The 20,221-nt window shown below is 41.7% G+C and overlaps 1 pseudogene; it reads left to right on the plus strand.

The window, feature by feature from the left end:
• The first annotated feature begins 5,778 nt into the window (after positions 1 to 5,778).
• Positions 5,779 to 6,878, plus strand: Lap3-ps1 (leucine aminopeptidase 3, pseudogene 1; annotated as a pseudogene).
• Positions 6,879 to 20,221: the final 13,343 nt, after the last annotated feature.

Below are 20,221 nucleotides of genomic sequence, written 5' to 3' on the forward strand. Positions count from 1 at the left end.
TCCAAAAGTCCCAGGGGCTCCAAGCGGATCGTCCCGGCTGCCTTCCCTCTGTGAAAAGGGAAGAACAGCCTCTGGGTTAGGCAAATATGCTTCTGATTGGATGGGAGATTTAATTGCTAATAGAAGATAACTTCTACAAAGTGCATCTAAGGCAGTTTTTTCTTATCATATGTCCACACGGGCTTTTTCTGAGTAAGTCCAGTGTGATGGAATATCCCATCTAGAGCTTTTCAAACATAATTTTCATGAAATGTCTGATAAAAAGTGAGATTGTTTTAAAACTCAAGGAAAAGCCCACTTTTTAAAACAGAATTCAATGAAAACTAGCGTCTAGAGACTCAACTTAGAAAGGTTTCCCTTTGCTGTGATTTATGTGCTTCTGTCAGAATTGTCATTGAGTTTGCATTGGCAAAGACAACAGCAAAGCAGAAAATGGCCGAGCTGCTGAACAAGTGCCATAGTTCTGACAGCCTTCAGGCGTGTACACCTCGTGTTCTCAAACTGCCTTTGCTTTCTCCCTCAGAAGTCATTTGCCTCTCCTGTGAGCTCTTTTAAATAACCCTTGCCAGTTCCCTCTTGAACGCAGTGGTGCAGATTAGAAATAACCAAATAGGACGTAGGGACATAGTTCAGCGGCTGAACTTTTACATAGTGTGTGTGATGTCCCACACTGTAAAAGAACAAAGAAAGCCAAATGGGAAAGATGTGGTGTAAAATGGTGCATAAGATCAGGACAATGGTCACTCCTGACACTGATCCAGAGTCACAAGAAAGCCTGATGCTAACAGACAGAGCATAGCATGTACTTTTTGTGATTTTCATTATAATATTTAAAAAAATCTTAGTTTTTGATGTCTATATGAAAAATTAGCCTGACTGAAATGTTATAGTAAATAGTAATGACTTATTTACTATAAGTAAATTTACTATAAGTAAATAAGTGTACAAGTCAACTTATTTACCTACAGTGTGCTACATACATAGTTATCTGCTTCGGAAAATCAAATTGTCAAAAGCATTGAAGAAACCAGAACTTCCCCAACAGCCTCCAGCGAGATGGCTCAGTGCTTGTTGCCAAGCCTGAAGACCTGAGTTTGATCCTCCAGGACCCCCACATGGTGGAAGGAGAGACCCAACCCCTGAAAGTTGTTCTCAGATCTCCATAGGCATGTATAAATAAATAAATAAATAAATTAATTAATTAATTAATAATATAGAAATAAATGAAAACCACTGTGCACAGAACAGCACAGTTTAGTCAGGCCAATTTTTCATCTAGAAATTAGTATTTTAGTTATTATAACAAGGGCTGGAGAAATAGCTCAGTGGTTAAGAGCACTGACTGTTCTTCCAAAGGTCCTGAGTTCAATTCCCAGCAACCACATGGTGACTCACAACCATCTGTAATAGGTTCTGATGCCCTCTTCTGGTGTGTCTGAAGACAGCTACAGTGTGCTTATATATAATAAATAAATAAATCTTTTTTAAAAGGTATTATAACAAAAACACCAAAATATATATTTATGCAGTAAAAATAAATAAAAACAATGCAAGCCGGAGAGACCAGCTGGAGAGCACAGTTGTTTTGCTTTGTTTTGTTTTATTTTGTTTTGTTTTGTTTTTTAAAAAAGCACCTGTCATCCCACCACGCAGGAAAGGAAAATTACTAGCTGCCCAGTCCCTAGCCTATCCAGTGAGTTCTAGGAAAGTGAGACACTCTGCCTCAAAAAACAAATAAGGAAATAATAGCAAAATAGTGGCTATAAACAATTCGAGGAAGGATGGACAGTTGAGATTATCTTCCCTAGCCCATAACACAATCCAAACTGTTGTAAAGTGTATGTATGTATGTATGTATGTATGTATGTATGTATGTATGTGTGTGTGTGGTGCATGTGTATATATAAATTGTATGTGTGCACATCTATTCACCCAAGAATGTATCCATGAGTTTTAGGACCTTGCCATCTAGCCAGTTGTTTTTCGCATTGTTTTAATCACCAGGTGCTATTGTTCAATTTAATCCCCAATCCAGTAGGAAAAAATGAAGAGCAAAACACTGGAGATTAAAGAAAGTAAAGAGTCTAGTTTTGAGCAGTTGGCTCCCCACCCCTATCCTCAAACCCTTAAACCAAATTATAAGAGCAAGGGAAGGATGGCAGGGGTGGGGAGAGACAGAGACAGAGAGACAGAGACAGAGACAAGAAACCCACACGGCTTAGGGCTATGATGATCTGGAGTTGTTGTCAGACATACTTTTGCACCATGCTGAGCCTCTGACTTGATTGCTCATGGGAAGTGGACCATGAGCACAGAAGAAGCCTGTTCACCATGGCATTGAGCAGAGTAGACCTCCTGAGCCTGGCCTAGCGCTCTAGAGCCATGTGTGCATCAGGATGCTGCACAGAGGACACACTGGATCGCTAAATCTCTTCTTAAGAGTCCAGCAAGCACCCATGTGGGCTGCAGAATGCCAGCTAGCAATATTTTGTGTCGTTACCCCATGCTTATCTCTGAGTAGTTAAAAAAAAGAAAGCTTCTCTGGCACCTGCAGCATCCTAGAAAAGAAACCAAAACCAGCAGCTAGAGAAGACCTGAGCCTCCTTCTAAAGAGGCAAGATTGAGTAGAATTTATAGCCAAGGAGTGAATGCAAGTCAACATGGAGAATGCCTCTTCCATAGAAAATGGCTTCAGTTCATCTCAAAAACTACATTCCTTTAAGTGAAAATAATAATCTTTTCTCTTTGACACCTCTAGACCTAAGTTCCTCCCCAATGGCTACATCTCAGCTTTCTGCCCAGATGTTCTGTCCTATTCTGCTCTGTGGAGAGAGATCTGGCCGGGAGCCAGTGAGAAAGGAATCTACCTGCAAACTGGTGTGTACACACCTCACTCAAAATAGGTCACAGACACCAAGACTGCCCTGACATCGTAATACCTAGAGAGAACTGTCTCACTTTCTGTGCCCGACTCTGCTACACTTAGCTGCTTAGTTTGCATGTGGCAAGTGCGAGACGCGCTGATCAGCCCCTGGCATTTCCCAAGAGGCCTTGCGACAAAGTGGGCTCATAACTGACCAGTAAGACAGAGGGGAGTCCTGAGGCTTGAGGCTTGGATTCACTGACAGGCATTTAAAACAGGGAGATGAAGAGAGACTAATGTGAGGTAAGTACTCAATAAGACATGGACATGCTAAAGAGAAAGAGGGACCAACATAGTTTAGGATCATTTGTGCATACAGATGGCAAAGAAGTGAGATCACTGAGTCCCAAACAGATGTATGTATGTATGGTATGTATGTATGTATGTATGTATGTATGTATGTATGTTTTTCTGAATGTGACTTGTGATTTCTTGTTCCCAGACAAGACAGGCACACAATTTTCTCTCCTCTGTGTGGCTGACCTTGCATTTGGACCCCATGTCAGGATGGCGTGTCCATAGAAAGATGGACACACAAGAGTAACAGCAAGATGACAGGACAGGATATGGAGTGTGTCATCCTTAGCACAAAGGAAGAACTGATGCCACGAGCTTGAGCAGTGGTTGCACAAGGAAAGGAAAGGTGAGGCAGAGGGCAGAGACCCAGGCAATGTCACCTTTACCATGAAAGGCTTCACGTGGTTTTCAACTGCGCTCCTATTCCACCAGGACTTTTAAAAGAATGCGTTGCTTCTGAAGGGAGCACTACCGTGTGATTTATCAACATGGACTTGGTATAGACCTGTAAGTTGGAACTAATGCTTTACTTCCCATTTTCACGTTATTATGCATTACTGAATATTATTCAATAATCATTTACAATTTTTAATGAATTCTCAATAAAAGTTTGGTCATTAAAATCCCTGAGGATATAGTCTGTGAGCTTTATTGTGAAATTAAAATATCCCTTCCTTCGGGTTTTCTAAGAACTTACACTCCTGCATTTTCTCTAGTGAAACTTGTACAGAAGGTACGTTTGCTAGACTTGACTGGTGTGGCCTGCAGTCCCAGCTTGTGGTAGATAGGAGCAGGAAGATTGGTAGTTGGAAGTAAGCATCGGATATAGAATGAGTTAAGGGCATTCTGGGATACATGAGACACTGACTCAATGCACACACACACACACACACACACACACACACACACACGCACACGCATGCATGTATACACACCCCAGAACCATTGTTGAGTCCAGCTATGCTATAAATACCGTATCTTATGAAGTCAAATGTTTGTGTAGGCTTCAAAGATCACATAAATCAGTTAATAAAACCAGATCTTTGAGGGGAAAAAAGAAAGGCACAAAAAGAGTCTAGATACTAAAAGCCAAAAACACTTGTAGTAAATTTTAGGGGGAGGGGCTGATATTAAAATCTGGTTCCTAGTTCTTTCTCTGATTCCTTCAACGGGGGTCCTATTCTCAGTTCAGTGGTTTGCTGCTGGCATTCGCCTCTGTATTTGCTGTATTCTGGCTGTGTCTCTCAGGAGCGATCTACATCCGGCTCCTGTCGGCCTGCACTTCTTTGCTTCATCCATCTTGTCTAACTGGGTGGCTGTACATGTATGGGCCACATGTGGGGCAGGCTCTGAAGGTGTTCCTTCAGTCTCTGTTTTAATCTTTGCCTCTCTATTTCCTGCCAAGGGGCTCGAGACCCCATATGTACAACAATACCAAGCAACCAGAGCTTCCAGGGACTAAGCTACTACCTAAAGACTATACATGGACTGACCTTGGACTCTGACCTCATAGGTAGCAATGAATATCCTAGTAAGAGCACCAGTGGAAGGGGTAGCCCTGGGTCCTGCTAAGACTGAACCTACAGTGAACTAGACTGTTGGGGGAAGGGCGGCAATGGGGGGAGGGTGGGGAGGGGAACACCCATAACGAAGGGGAGGGGGGAGGGGAACACCCATAACGAAGGGGAGGGGGGAGGGAATAACACTCGAAATGTAGATAAGAAATACTCAAGTTAATAAAAAAAAATCTGGTTCCCTAATTGTTTCTTGATTATGTCAATAAAGACAGCAGAAGCTAATCGTTGGGAGTAGGAAAAAAGGTGGGATTTCCAGGTCCCAGGAGGGAGAGAAGGGGACTCGGGGAGGGTTGCGGATTTGGGCCAGGCTGTGGAGCGGACATGTAGGTCATATAAGGCACCTATAGTCTCTGCCACCAGATGAGGCTAAGGAGGATGGGAAAGGCTACTGTTAAGTTTAGGATACAAAATTCTCTTCCAGCCATTGAGTTATCTGGCTAGTTTTAAAATATTAAGGTTGCCTGGTGTTTTTCATCCTTGGCGACTCAGGTGGGCAAAAGAAAGGGCACAGCCCCGGCGGTTGTTAGAGGCTTGGTCTGGGGTGGTTGACCAGTGGAGAACAACTGCAGCTCCGAGGTTCATGGGAAAAGCGTCACCTGGCAATTGGTGGAGCTGAGGGAGGCGGGCGACTGCTGATCATAGAGCCTAGCTGGGAGAGGGGAAAGAACGTTAGAGAAATAGCAAGCATGCATTTAAAATTACACACAACAGTAAATATATTTATAAGTGTAATTTTAGGCGAGGCAATAAGTTTGGGGCTTATATTTTTAAAATAAATCAACTTTTTCATTCAAAAATCTAACAATTACATAAAATTCCTTGATATCAATAATTGTTGGTTTCAGGACCTAAATATGGAATTAGTAAATTGGAAGAATTATTTTAAATGATATACATCACACCTTTTTTAAAGAATAGTTTAAAAGGGATCTTGCCATTTTTTCTGAATCTATGAAGCAAACCTTGTGTGATAATATTTAAAATGGTCTCTACGAGTATGATGACCTAAAGCAGGAAAAGAAGGTGGCTGTGTCGGCGAAGTTCCAGGAAGTGGTGATCTCGAGGCTGGGAGAAAGGAGTCCTCTTTACTTCCGGGCAGAACTTGGCCCGCCAGCTGATGGAATCTCCAGCCAATGAGATGACACCAACCAGATTTGCTGAAATTACTGGAAAAAAAAAAAAAAAAAAAACCTCCAAAGTGCCAGTAGTAAAACAGAGGTCCATATCAGACCCAAATCCTGGATAAAGGAACAAGAAATGGGTTCATTCCTAAGTGTAGCCAAGGGGTCTGAAGAGCCACCAGTGTTCTTGGAAATCCACTACGCAGGCAGCCCCAAGGCAACTGAAGCGCCCATAGTGTTTGTGGGAAAGGGCATTACCTTTGACAGTGGAGGTCTCTCCATCAAGGCTTCTGCAAATATGGACCTCATGAGGGCTGAGATAGGAGGAGCGGCAACAATATGCTCGACCATCGTGTCTGCAGCAAAGCTCCATTTGCCCATTAATAGCATAGGTTTGGTGCCTCTTTGTGAAAATATGCCTAGCGGAAAGGCCAACAAACCCGGGGATGTTGTCAGAGGCAGGAATGGGAAGACTATCCAGGTTGACAACACTGACGCCGAGGGCAGGCTCATCCTGGCCGATGCACTCCCTTATGCACACACCTTCAATCCCAAGGTCATCATCAATGCTGCCACTTTAACAGGTGCGGTGGGCATAGCCCTGGGATCAGGGGCCACTGGAGTCTTTACCAATTCACCCTGGCTGTGGAACAAACTTTATGAGGCCAGTGTAGAAACTGGGGACCGAGTCTGGAGGATGCCCCTCTTTGAGCATCATACCAGACAAGTCATAGATTGCCAGCTTGCTGATGCAAACGATCTTGGAAGATACAGATCTGCGGGTGCATGTACAGCTGTTGCATTCCTGCAAGAGTTGGTGACTCATACGAAGTGGGCACATTTAGACATAGCAGGTGTGATGACCAACAAAGATGAGGTTCCCGATCTGGGGAAGGGAATGAGTGGGAGACCCACAAGGACTCTGAGTTCTTACTTCGCTTCAGCAAAGACAGTTCTTAGTTCTTTTCTTAATCTTAATTTTTGGAATATTTTAGTACGCTTGAATCATGGAAATCTAAATCATATATATGAGTTAATATAGGTCCTTTAAACTATTAGAACATCTTGTAATAGTATGCATTTTTCAAGCCGTATTTACTATTTTTATAAGACAGGAAAAGACCTAAGTCCCTAAAAACGTATAGAGGAAGCCAGGCATGGTGGTGCACAACTTTGATCCCAGCTCTTGGAAATCAGAGGCAACTGGATTTCTGAGTTTGAGACCAGCATGGTCTATAGAGTGAGTTCCAGGATAGCCATGGCTGCACAAAGAAACCCTGTCTCAGGGAAAAAAAATAAACAAAACCCACCACCAACAAAATATACAAAGGAAAATATAATTAATGACTTTGTTACATTTTCCACGTTTTGATTCTTAAGGTAGATTATTTAAGTGTTCATTTCCTAAAACTTTTAAAACCTAGATCCAAAGCAGTAAATAAATTACAGTATTTCCTTCTGGTAAAAAAATAAATAAAATGGGGTTTTCTCCAAAGCTATATTTCAAAGGGTGATTATTTTCAAATGCAAGTTATTAGCCGGTGACATTGAGATATGACCAGAAAAATACTACAGAAATGACTAATAATAAGAAGGACGGGTTTTGAGTGGAAGAAAGACTCTGAAGTTGCCCTAAATCCTTACTAGATTCGAAACTGTTCTAGATGACCTAAACCACTATCAACAACAAAATGAAAGTGAAATATACAACATCTACTCTAATTTACAGAGAAGCTTGTTTCCCTCTCAGTTCAGAGACGAAGTCTGAGGTCTATCATGGCCTCAAACTTGCCAATGGCCAAAGATGACCTCCTAGTTCTGATCTTCTTTCCTACACTTACTAGATGCATAACAGTCACACGCCATCAGCCCAGGTGTTATGTGGTGCTAGGAATCAAATCCCGGGCTCTGTCAATGGGAGGAAAGCTCTCGCCAACTGAGGTACATCCCAGCCCCCAGATTGTGTATGTCCACGTGTGCGTGTACAGGTTGTGTGTATGTGCACATGTGCGTGTCCGTGTATAGATGTGTGTGTGTTTAACCACTTTTATAAAATACTGATTTAACCAATGAAGCCAGAAACAAACCACGAGAATGCAAAAACATTCAGCACAGTTCCCTAGTCTATCCTTTATAACACCTTCCCTTAGTAATAAAGTTAAATTCTGCAGAATTACATTCTACAAGCAAATAAATATGTTAGTGCAGTGATGGCATAGTGTACCACTTATGACCGTTTAACTAATGCAATACATGTCTATTTTTTCAAATTTTTATTGACTCTTTGTGAGCTTCACATCATCCACCTCAATTCCACACATCTCATCTGCTCTATCTTCCCTCTGCCCTAGAAATCTCCCGCACAAAAGAATTTTTTTTAAAGAGGAGCATAGGAAACATCTTGCAGTAGAAGCTGTAGTGTGTCACGGTGTGTCTCACAGAGTACCCTTGTGTCCACACTTCTTTGGTGGCAAATGTTCATTACAACGAGTCATTAGTCTGGCTTGAGGCTTCTGCTTCTACTACACTGTCAATACTGGATCCTCACTGTGATCCTCTCAGATATCCTGTTGTTGCCCTGTGTCATGGAGATCCTGCAGCTTTGGATCAGCAGGACCAGCCCTTTTGCAGGCTCCAACAGTTCATAGATGAGGTAGATTTTGGGGGTGGATCTGGGCCTGGGTGGTGCTTTATACACCATTCATCATTTCCAAGGTCACATGCTGCTGATATTTAAGTATATTAAGAATTGCTGTCAATTGTTGTGGAAACGTATTCAGCATCTTCTTGCTATTAAAATAAGAAAAATATTGGTTTTAGAATAAGTTTCATGATTGTCCTGCCTCTGGTGACTCTGTAGAGCATTTCATGTGACCGTGCCTTTGCAGTCTCCATTTGTTAGCAACTAAGCAAGTAGGTCCCCTCAAGGGGAAAACTTCAATCAGAGCAAACCTTGAAAATGGCCAAGTTTACTTGGAAGATGAACATGCTCGGAGGTGTTCTTGTCTGCCATTTATCCTTTCCAATGTCCTCCTTGTCCTGACTTAAGCATATCCAAATACGTCCACCATCCTTTTCATCTTGAACTACAACCTTAAATTGAGTACACCCAGGAATATGCTGCCCTTACATGGCTAACTTGTGTAAATAGACACGGCCTCCCCTAGCAAACTCCCTCTGCTTCACCCACTTATGGAGAATCTTAGAAATCTTAGGCTGGAACCATGAAATAGGTCTTGCTCCACTTTTATTTCTTGGCCTTGCTTTGTCAAAGACCAGCTTTGACATCCAGGGTAAACTGAGGTGGGAGTAGAGTTGACAATTGGCTGGGGACTATGAGGCTGCTCCCTGAAAAAATCCTTTGGGGCCCACAAAAGGCTATTGAAAAGAAAAAGGGAAAAAAGAAAGGGGAGAGAGAATCTCTCTCTCTCTCTCTCTCTTACACACACACACACACACACACACACACTGAATGGATGGATGGATGGATGGATGGATGGATGGATGGATGGATGGATGAATGGATGGAGTAAGACAAGCTCCAACAATTTCACACATACACATACATACATGCATACATACAAACACACTTACATGCATACACACACACATTCACACATTGGGTATATGGAGCAAAGCTCCAACCAACTTTGCATATATACACATGCATACATATTTGGTGGAGCAGGCACCTATACCATATATATCCCAGCAAATCCTTTCAAGCAGTATAAAGTTACAATGTGATTACACTTTATTTTTCTTCTACTGAATGATTATGAAAAACCAGTATGTTCCCCATACCTTTACATGAAGAAAATCATGCAGCACAGGTTAAAAAATTTGTTGCCAAGAACTCATAGACATTTGTAACTAAACGACTTGTTACAGATTAACAAAGTATGAACAAGCAAGGTAGTTTTCTCAGCAATTTCTCTTATTTGCAGAGTATAATTTGCAGTTACAAAAAAGAATCAATTATTTTATTATTTATCTTAAAAGTAATCATAAAAATCTAAAACACATCCATCCATCCATGTACTGACTGGTGGCCAGAGTCTATGAATTCTAAAGCCCTTTGTTGTTCCTCCTGCACAGCCTTCAACAATGTTTGCTTCATATTGAAACTTATCAAGACCCAGCCCTTTGGGGTGTACATTATCTGCCCCCTTCTTTCCCATAGTATATAGTGGTGGTGTTGTAGATTAAATTTTGTTTTGGAGAATTTCCTACCATATGTACTACATTAGCATAATTTCTATACTGTGTGATCTCTCCTTCCAACTGCTCCTGTTTATTCCCAACTCCCAAATAATTTATGGTCTTTTTTTTCCTTTACTTTAATCAACATTTTAAATTTTCATACTATTTTGATTTTTTGGAGTGTGTGTGTGTGTATGTGTGTGTGTGTGTGTGTGTGTGTGTGTGTGTGTGTGTGTGTGTACAAAGAAAGAGAGGTAGAGATAGAGGGAGAGAGCAAGAGGCAGAGAGAAAGGAAGAGAGGGGGGAGAAGAAGGGAGATAGGGAGAGAGAGAGAAAGAGAGAATAAGCAGGTATGCCATAGCACACAAATGGAGGTCAGCGGGTAACCTGTGAGATTCTTCTTGAATCATGTATCATGTAGTCCTGAACTCACACCATCAGGCCTGGTAACAGATGTCTTTGCCTGCTGAGCCGTCTCACGCGGCCCTCTTTCCTATTATTTTATGACCTAGATTGGTTTTATAGTTTCAATACTCTAGCTACTGTAAAATAAATTAACTTTGAAATAAGTAGAAATTAATGACATTTTTAAAGTAAGTAGTTTTTTCTCTTTCACTCTGGAAAACGTATTCCATGGTTGATGAATAATTTAAAAGGAAGATTCCATCATCTAATGGAACGTTAATTAGTGATAAGATATGAAAAGATAGAAAGGAATAGTGGGGTAAATACTTGCGTTTTAGTTTTGTTTGATTTTGTTTTTCTTTAAAGAGTCTAGCTGTGTAGCAAAAACCTGAATTTGAACCTTATTATCACCAAATACTTGCTGTTCTGGTGTTTAGACTCCAGACATATACCATATCTCTCCGACCACCCTAAAACTCCCAGTCTTCTTTTTCCAATACTTTAGCATAGAATATAAGGTATTTTAACACTATAATTTTAAATTAAATCTTTATTTTAATATTTATTGCGTATTTTATTTATTATCTTAACACTTCACCAATAGTGTTTAGGAGTGAACTCTACAACTGCTCTGTGACTCACTGTCATCTCATAACGACTCTTGGGTTTGTAATTCTTTTATTACCCCTGTTAGTTCAGCGGTGTGTTAGCATAGATAGCAGGAAGGTAACCATGGCCTGAGTGCCTAAGCCATGAAGCATCTGTGAGACCACAAAAGGAACAGCACATCACATTCCAGACTGGCAAGGACACTTAAGAAAATATATTTGGCACTGTGCAATAAAATTATTCCATTGCATTACATTCTAGCAACTATTCCAAATGTCATGTGAGGGGATAAGCAGTCAGAGGTCAGCTTCATTAGTGTACCTGGTGCTGATGCCTACAGACGCAATGGAGATTGGGAAATCCTCAGCTGTGTACAGCGTTCCCACGCCTCCCTCTTCTTACGGCTTCTCTCATGAGGACTCCATCTGTAGATGCCTCCCACCTGGGAGCCTTTATGGAATATTTTAGAAGAATATATATGAAAATTATGCTTTTCCTTTTCTATCTGTTCAAAAAATACTATTTGAATAATGGGAGCCCAAGTTAATGTCAATATTAACTCTCTGTATTAATTTTCTAAAAGCAAACATTTCCCATATTAGAATTTTCTACTCTCTAATCACTTGGGGTGGATTACATTTCAGTTTAATACCTGAGAAATACTTGTAATAGTGCTCATTTTATTATCTACCTATAGTGTGCATGTGTGTGTGCCTATGTGAGTTCATGTGTACTACATGCAGAAGCCTATGGAGATCAGAAGAGAGCATCAGATCCCCTAGAACTAAAATTATAAGTGGTTGTGAGCCACCATGTGGGTGTTGGGGAACAGAGCCAGGTCTACTGCAAGAGCAGCAAGTGCTCCTAACTGCTGAACCATCTCTCCAGACCTCATATAAATTGCTCGTCACTTAAAGACTTATAGATCAGGAGACTAAACAGTCACTGTGTGTAGAAGAAGCATATACGGATGGAAAAGTGACTCCAATTATTTAGAAGACTTACTGAAGATCCCCATTCATGCTTTGCCACCAAGTCTAGGAATTAGGAGTGATAGGTTTCAAATTAATCTCTGATTGCCATAATGTGTATGTAAAATGTGCCCCACGGGCTCATGGGTCAGAAGAGCTGAACCCCAGTGAGAGCTACTGTAGAAATTGTGGGGTCTTACTGGGGCGGATGGATCCCAGAGAGCAGACTCCATCCTGGGCCTCCCTGGAAGAGGTGGATCCTAGAGGGCAGGTGCTGGGCTCCATCGTCTTTCCTAATTTCTATTCTATCCCATCACTGCTTTCAGTGATACAGCATTTCAGTGACATCTTAAAAAGCAGCTGACACACACACACACACACACACACACACACACACACACACCACACACCACACACACACACACAAACACACACACACACAAACACACACACACACACACACACACACACACACACAGCTACAGCTCCACCTGAAATAGGGGGTCAAAGAAATCCTTCACCCCTGAAGTTTGTCAGACATTTGATTAGTGATGAAAAAGGTTGTCTAATGAATGCAGGGATTTAGTGGAAGTAGGGATCCTAAAGTACTCTTACCTGGAACCTTAACTATAGCGTGGACTGAAGACTAGTTAGACTGTTGGAGTCCACTGTGGGGGAAAATGGACGAAGATCTCGGATGCAAAGCACTAAACTAATCATACCGTAGCATTCACCTCTTCAGTCTTCACAGGGACCACATGAATTTGATGAAACAGGTGTAATATCAGACACCTGGCTACATTAGTAAGATACTTGAAGTCATTTGATGAGTAGATGATAAAATATCATTTGAACTTAGAAAAGTTCTGCCTTCAGCTGCATCCATTCTGACTCATGGTTTACTGAAGTAAAGATAAAGCCAGGTAGTCTAAGAAAAGGAATCTAGTCAGTTAACATTTGGTATAAATCTTCAGGTGCATACATTATTATTTGTTCAGGGAAATGAGAGGTGTTTATGGCTCCTTTTCTACAAACACATATGCTGAGGAAGCTCAGACTCTGTGTTGCACTTGATGAACAAAAGTGTGTGTCAGCTTTCTCGCTTTCAACACTCAAACTGCTTTGCAGGAGGTGAACCTGCATACTTCTTGATTCCATATAGTAAAAATTCCTATCCTTTCCCCCAAACCAAATAGTCTTTTCAATCATATTCTTCTTAATTGTCATTCTCATTGTAACTACATTCATCTTATAAGCTTGAAAATGTCAATGAAATAGAATGTGAAGATACAGAGGTTCTTTTAAATTAATCAGCATAAGCTAGAAATGACTCCTGTATTGTGTAGTATTGTATTGTGTTGTGTTGTGTTATGTTGTGTTATGTTGTGTTGGTTGCTTATTGTTTCTATGATAAACACCATGACCAAAAACAAGTAAAGGAAGAAAGAGTTTATTTTTTGCTCACCTTTCCAGAGTGAGCATCCAGATTGGGGGCTGGGGAATGGCAGGAGGAGGCTCAAGCAGAAAGTAGAGAGGGTGAACTGAAAATGGAGTGAGGCAATAAACAGCCAAAGCCTGCTCTTAGAGACATACCTCCTCCAGCAAGGCTCCTCCTCATGAGGGCTCGAAACCTTCCTAAAAGTGTCACCTACTGGTGACCAAGTGTTCAAACACACATGTTTAGGGAGAACATTTCTCATTTAAGCCATTTCTTTGAGCATAACTTTACTGTTTAAAGATGTGTCACTCCACTTCACATTATTAAAATCAATCAACCTCATATTCTTGGAATCTGCCTTTTTTAATTTTATTTTTCTTGCATATTTTATGCATTTATATTTCAAATGTTATCCCCTTTTCCCCCTATCCCATAATCTTTTCTTCCCTCGTTTCCTTTTTTCCACCTCCCCAGGGGTCCTCCTTAACTGAACATAAACACAAGCACAAATACAGTTACAAATTAAATATAAGATGCCCCACATATGATCTGAGTGTTCATCCCCACACTGGTAGCACTATTTCAGGAGATAGAGCCAAGCTGAAACACACACTGAAGGCAAAGATTGTGAATATCTCATCTAGTCCTGCTGCATAGTCTTCTCTTCCTCTTCACACACACACACACACACACACACACACACACACACACAGAGCCCTATGAATGTGATGAATTTCCTCCTCCTGATCCTTCACCTCATATTTTCCTAATTCCTGGTCTACCTCCATGAATGGAGCAGCTACAGTGCCTTCCTTGCTAAAGTGAATTAAAATGTCTAAAACTCTAAGCCAAAATAAATCTTTTCTCCCAAATCGTCTGTATCAAGTAGCTTTCTCACAGCAATATAAAAATTACAAACAAAAAATTAGTGCTAGGAGTCATGTGGTCACAGACACTTAGTACCATAAGTGATGGGATCATTGCTGAAACTATTATCTGGTCATGAGATTCTTAGGTCTTTGGGCTTGCTTTGTGAGAAGAATGTGGATGGGGTTGGAATTGCAGTGTAAACAAGCAGCTCTGATGACAGTTCAGGAAGGGAAAACAGTGTTCATGAAGTCTCAGATGGGAACAGACTCTTTGGAGACTTCAGCTAAAGACCAATCATGTTACATTCCGACCAAGGACCTGGCTGTGTCTCACCCATGTACTGAAAACATGTGTGCGGCTGAACTAAAAAAAATAACAAACCAATTTATTTAACGAAGTAAATTTTAATAAAATAACATGTAAGCTGTGGCATGGTTGTTGCTGCCTGTGTTTAGCCAGATTTACAGTAGGAATCTATTTCAGAAAGTAGAACAGAAATATGTGGGGGACATTGAGTTTAATGAAGAAAAGGATGCCAACATATTGAAAATGGTGGACAAGGCAACTGCAGGTGAAGAATCTATAACTGCTAAACAGTTAGTATATTAAATAGAAGCATCATTAAATACACCTTCAACTGGCACAGTAGCAAGGATCCTCCCCCATCACAGATGCCAGAGGATGAATTAAAAACACATTTGAAAGACTTCTATTTGTAAACACACTGTGACAGAAATACTCTGTTGAACAAGGACCACCCATTAAAGGCCCCTCTCCTGGTCCCTTGTTGGCCCCAGACTCAGCTGACAGGGTACTCAGAAGGCTTCTGCATCTATGTTCCAAGCCTTCCAAGCTACTTCTCAAGCTAGTAGCAGAACCTGACATCATCTAGAAGGTGCGAGTTTTTCAAGCTTGCAGAATTCAAGCATTACAGAGCGATGGATGTTTCTACCCAATTGGCTAAGGAGTGCTTATGAGAACAGGTGTGTATCTCACCTCACATTTCCTGCAGGGAGTGCCTAACAATCTGAAGTCTGAATTTGTAGGAATGAAGGCTAAGTTACCATGGAGTCACTGAACTGGAGATGCCAGGAACACAAGGCATAAGCTGAGGAAATCTTTAGGAAATGCTTGTTGCTAACCTCACTGAGAGGACATGTGTGGCAGCAGAGCCACAGGGGTGTGATTGCTCAAACCACACTACGTGCCCTGGATGCTAGATAGCACTTACTGTTTGTTCTAATGACTTTAGCTCTTCTTTGACATTAGACTTCATCCATCCCTTGTGATTCTATGGTTCTCTCCCCTTTGGAGCTGGAACACTTAATCTGTGTTATATTTAAAGTATGTAACTTTCTTTTTGATATCACGAAACTCATAGTGGAGAGTTTGTCTTAGGTTTCAGATTGAACTTTGGAACTGTGTATATGTGGGAGGGAGCTCTTAAGATTAAACTTTGAGGTCAGTGGTAGAAGGTTAAGGTTTGACTCTGAAATGTATTAAACACAAGCTTGTGTTCTCAATGTTTTCTCCATGCAGATAATACCACTTGGGAGACTCTAAAGGCTTTAACAGGTAGGAACTAGCTTGAAGAAACAGGCACCCAAATGCAGGCTTTTATATATTCTACTCAGCCTCTAGCCCTCTGCTTCCTGGCCCTTTATGTGAACAGCCTCTACCTTGTGCTCCCATGGCCAAAGCCACTCTACTCCAAATCTGAAATTGCACCCCAAAATACAGGTTTTCTCTCTGAAGTTGTCCAAGCCAGGTAATGGTGATACCAAACCAACTACCCCAAGCAACTAGACATTCTCTCCTCCACTTAGAAAGCAAAGACATGGCGTCTCTGATTCCTCCCTTCCCCTTCTTACAATCCTTCCTTTTCCTCAAAATAGCTTCTCTTGGGAAGACTAGTCTGCTATAGTTAGCAAGAAATAACTCTTAATTACAAGGATGTGGGTAAGTATAGTGGAAATGTTAAAAGATGTACACAAAGGGCACTGTCAGAGACAAGGTTTGAATGTGTTTATGATTGCCCCACCCATTGTTAACTGGAAGTTTCTCTGCTTTGTAGTCTCTTCATCTACATGACATGGGCAGAACTATAGCTCCAGTTTCCTGTGACTCCATAGGATGATATTTTTATGAGATGCAGTGCCTTAACATAGACGATTTGATATCAGATGTTATCCATCATTCTACCTGAATCTGGTGACATACAAAAACAGTAAAGACATTCTTCTACTCCTTAACCCAAAATTAGTAATATTTTAATAGGAGATGCTGAAATCTTCATTAGACCACAAAAAACATTCCACTATAGACTTTATGCATCATAAAGAATAGACATTTATAAAGCCCGTGCCATCAACAGAAAAGCAAAGTATTTACACACCAAACTCCAACTTCAGATCCATTTCACTGCAAAAAGAAAGTTGGGCTTTTAGTTTGATTTGGGTTTGGGTTCGGTTTTGGTTTCTTTTATGTAATCAATAATGTATTAAACAGCTGGCTGGAAACATGCTTTCTCAAGGATGATGATTGTGGTGATGCTGATGGTGATGATGATGATGATCATTGACGATGATGATGATCTCTTGCTAAAGATGAAATACTAAAAGAAAATACATGAGCTCTTAGAACTTGAGGGATAGCTGCCAATAAAGTATTTAGTGCACAAGTATGATAACATGAGTTTGATTTCTAGGATATGTATAAAAAGCCGTGCTAGCCTGTCAGTACAGCTGAATTGAGAGACGATTTAGTGAGAAATGCTGTCACAAAAAAAAAAAAAAGTAAAACAGTGAACTCTGCTCTCCACATGTATGAACACGTACATAAGCCCTTACAGGCAGAGAGGGAGAGGGAGAGGGAGAGGGAGAGGGAGAGGGAGAGGGAGAGGGAGAGGGAGAGGGAGAGGGAGAGGGAGAGGGAGAGGGAGAGGGAGAGGGAGAGGGAGAGGGAGAGGGAGAGGGAGAGGGAGAGGGAGAGGGAGAGGGAGAGGGAGAGGGAGAGGGAGAGGGAGAGGGAGAGGGAGAGGGAGAGGGAGAGAGAGAGAGAGAGAGAGAGAGAGAGAGAGCGAGCACAAGTGAGAGCGCATGATGTATGAAGACCCATCGAGAAAGCTTCCCATATTATTCTGCTTATCATTCCCTAAACCAAGTGTCTTTAAATTAGATCAAACAATTAATTATTAACAAGTTTGTTTGTTTGTTTGTTTGTTTGTTAAGGTGGAGGTCTCACTGTTTGAGCAGTCTGTTTTCTAATTCCTGGTCTCAAGTGATCCTCCCGCCTCCTCCTATGTAGTTGGGACTACAGGTAAGCGCACCTCTGAACCAGGTCATAATTTTATAATCTTTAGAAGAACATTTTCAACTCTCCTGTTAAGACCCAGGAAGAAGTTGCATGGAAGACACCGAATTTCTGTCAAAGATCCCAGAAAACCAACGTTGGTTGTGTAAGAGTTCCTTTCTTAATTCTTTTTTTGTCCAGGCAAATTTCACTCAAGAAAGAATAAAAATAAGCTAGGAGTCAAGAACACGTCGTCCTTTGGGCTTTGGAAGCACAGTTGTTCGTGGTATGCGTGCGTGCGTGCGTGCGTGCGTGCGTGCGTGCGTGCGTGCGTGCGTCCATGCATGCGCGCGCGCGCGTGTGTGTGTGTGTGTGTGTGTGTGTGTGTGTGTGTGTGTGTGTACTCATATGTGTCTAGTCTCCAAACTGGGATTCACTGAGTTATGCTTTATCGTAATTTTCCCACAGTAATACACGGCACATTTCCAACTTGTCCCCATCCACTCACAGGTTTAAAACGCTGCCTAAAAGGCACGTTGGAATCCGCCCCTGGAACGGACTGTTTGATGAAAAACAAAGTCTGGTTCATCCTTTCCTTTTTAAACAGTCTTTAAGGATGATGGCAATTAGAAGTCATCGCATGCACTTCATTTCCAAGCATCATTTTCATAAAATTCTGTACAGGAACGGGGCGATGTCCCTTTAAAAGGCTCTACCCAGCAGCCGCAAACAGGCTCAGCAACTTCCCTGGGTGGAATCTCCTGTGACTGAATAATCAGCCTGGAGCAATGAAACCGTCCAGCACCTCCACCTCTGCTCATCTTTGATCTGCCTGAGACTGCAGGATTCACAGGAGCCTGTTTCCCACAGCCTCAGAAGACAGAGAAGCAAAAGGAAATCCTCCACAGGACTGCGCAGACTCACTCATGTTGAGCTCTACGCCTGAGAATTCAGAGAGAGCCATTAAGGAGCCCTCTGTCCCACAGCCTGGTGGCGTCTCATTCTGGCGGGTGAGCAAAGCTTCTTTTCCAGTTTCCCAAGCCCCACCTCCAAAAGGCTGAAATTAGGTGACTCACATGTATTTTGATACCATCAAAGTTTTGCTGACAACACGGGATTTTTGCCTACCCGGTATTAACGACTGTAACCCAGGTTCGCCAAAGATTCTAGGCCCTGTTTAAAAAGAACCCAGGAATAAAAACCTAACTCATTATGTGTTCCAGTCCCCCTCTCACGCCTTCTTTATGGTGGCCCTTAGGAGATCAGTAAATTCTGTGACAAAAGATGTAAAAAAGTGTGGCGACTCGGAAGACACACCCAATGATACCACTTAAAGAGCTGCTGGCTTTCTAACTGGGCGCTCGGAGTGGCTGCAATGACGTCTTTGGGAAGAGTCAAAGGTGGACGGATTGAAAGGGTACTGATACACTGTGCAACATGCTTCACTCTACCCAAGCATGTGAGCAGACTTCTATGTCATCGTTAAATACGGCCAAGAATTTAGTGGCTGTCTTCACAATGGAGGAGTAACCCATTTAGGGGAGTAGTTCCTGTGTGATGCGCTGTTGTCTTATTTTTCCTAGGTAATAAATTCCTTGAGGCAAGAAGAGTAGAACTGCATTTTTTATTAATTACCACACGTAATGAGGTGCCGGACATCCTGACAGTCAATCGATAAGCTCCAAATAAGTGGACTTAAGTAGATGATCATTTGGTAATAAGCAGCCCTGGAATTGGAGTCCCAGGGACACCCACGTTCTAGTCGATTAGTCTGCTAGCATAGTGGGCCTTTGCATGTAGTGAAGTGACTCAAGGCACTGTTGGAAGGTAATTGCGGTCATCACTCGTATCTTTCACGTAAAATGGTATTTCTGCTCTCAGGAAGTGAATGTATGGGAGGTGGGACAAGTGAAAATACAGTGATTTAAGTAAGTAAAAAATATGTTGACTTCAGGTTGTGGGAATCTTTACAGAGAGAGGGCAGCAGGGGTAAAGGCCAAAGCTAACTCCTCTCTTCCGACGTCTTTATGTGCTTCTGATTTCTCCTTTGTCTCAAATAGAATTCAACCGGCCTCCTTGAAACGGGAGCGTGCTTATCAGAACTGACCATGGTACACTTCAAGTCTTAAACATCCCACGGCAGTGTGGCTCAAACAGCTGTAAATAAACACAGCCCTGCAAGCTCTGTTTTCAGAACGGTTTCTGGGGAAATGCTGCCACCTGCTCAGGGCCAATATAGAGAACGACACATACACATAGTTTAAATTTTATTTCTAAGTGTGAGACTCTGTAATCAATCTCTTTCAAACGCTGCTCAAGGTTTTCCACATTTTCTAATTATTCAGCCAATAAGGCCGTTGACACACATGACTTCTGGAATGCTTGCTGATACAAACTGGAATTCATCCACAAGCCCAGGGTTCTGAGTCCAGTAACGAGCTTTCCATTTGAAATTGGAACTAGGTTTGGTCTGCGGTTTCAAAGGGGTGTAGATACCGCAGACAGATTGTTACCGG

This window comes from Rattus norvegicus, chromosome 18, assembly GCF_021556685.1.
Source record: "Rattus norvegicus strain SHRSP/BbbUtx chromosome 18, alternate assembly SHRSP_T2T, whole genome shotgun sequence".
NCBI lineage: Eukaryota > Metazoa > Chordata > Mammalia > Rodentia > Muridae > Rattus > Rattus norvegicus.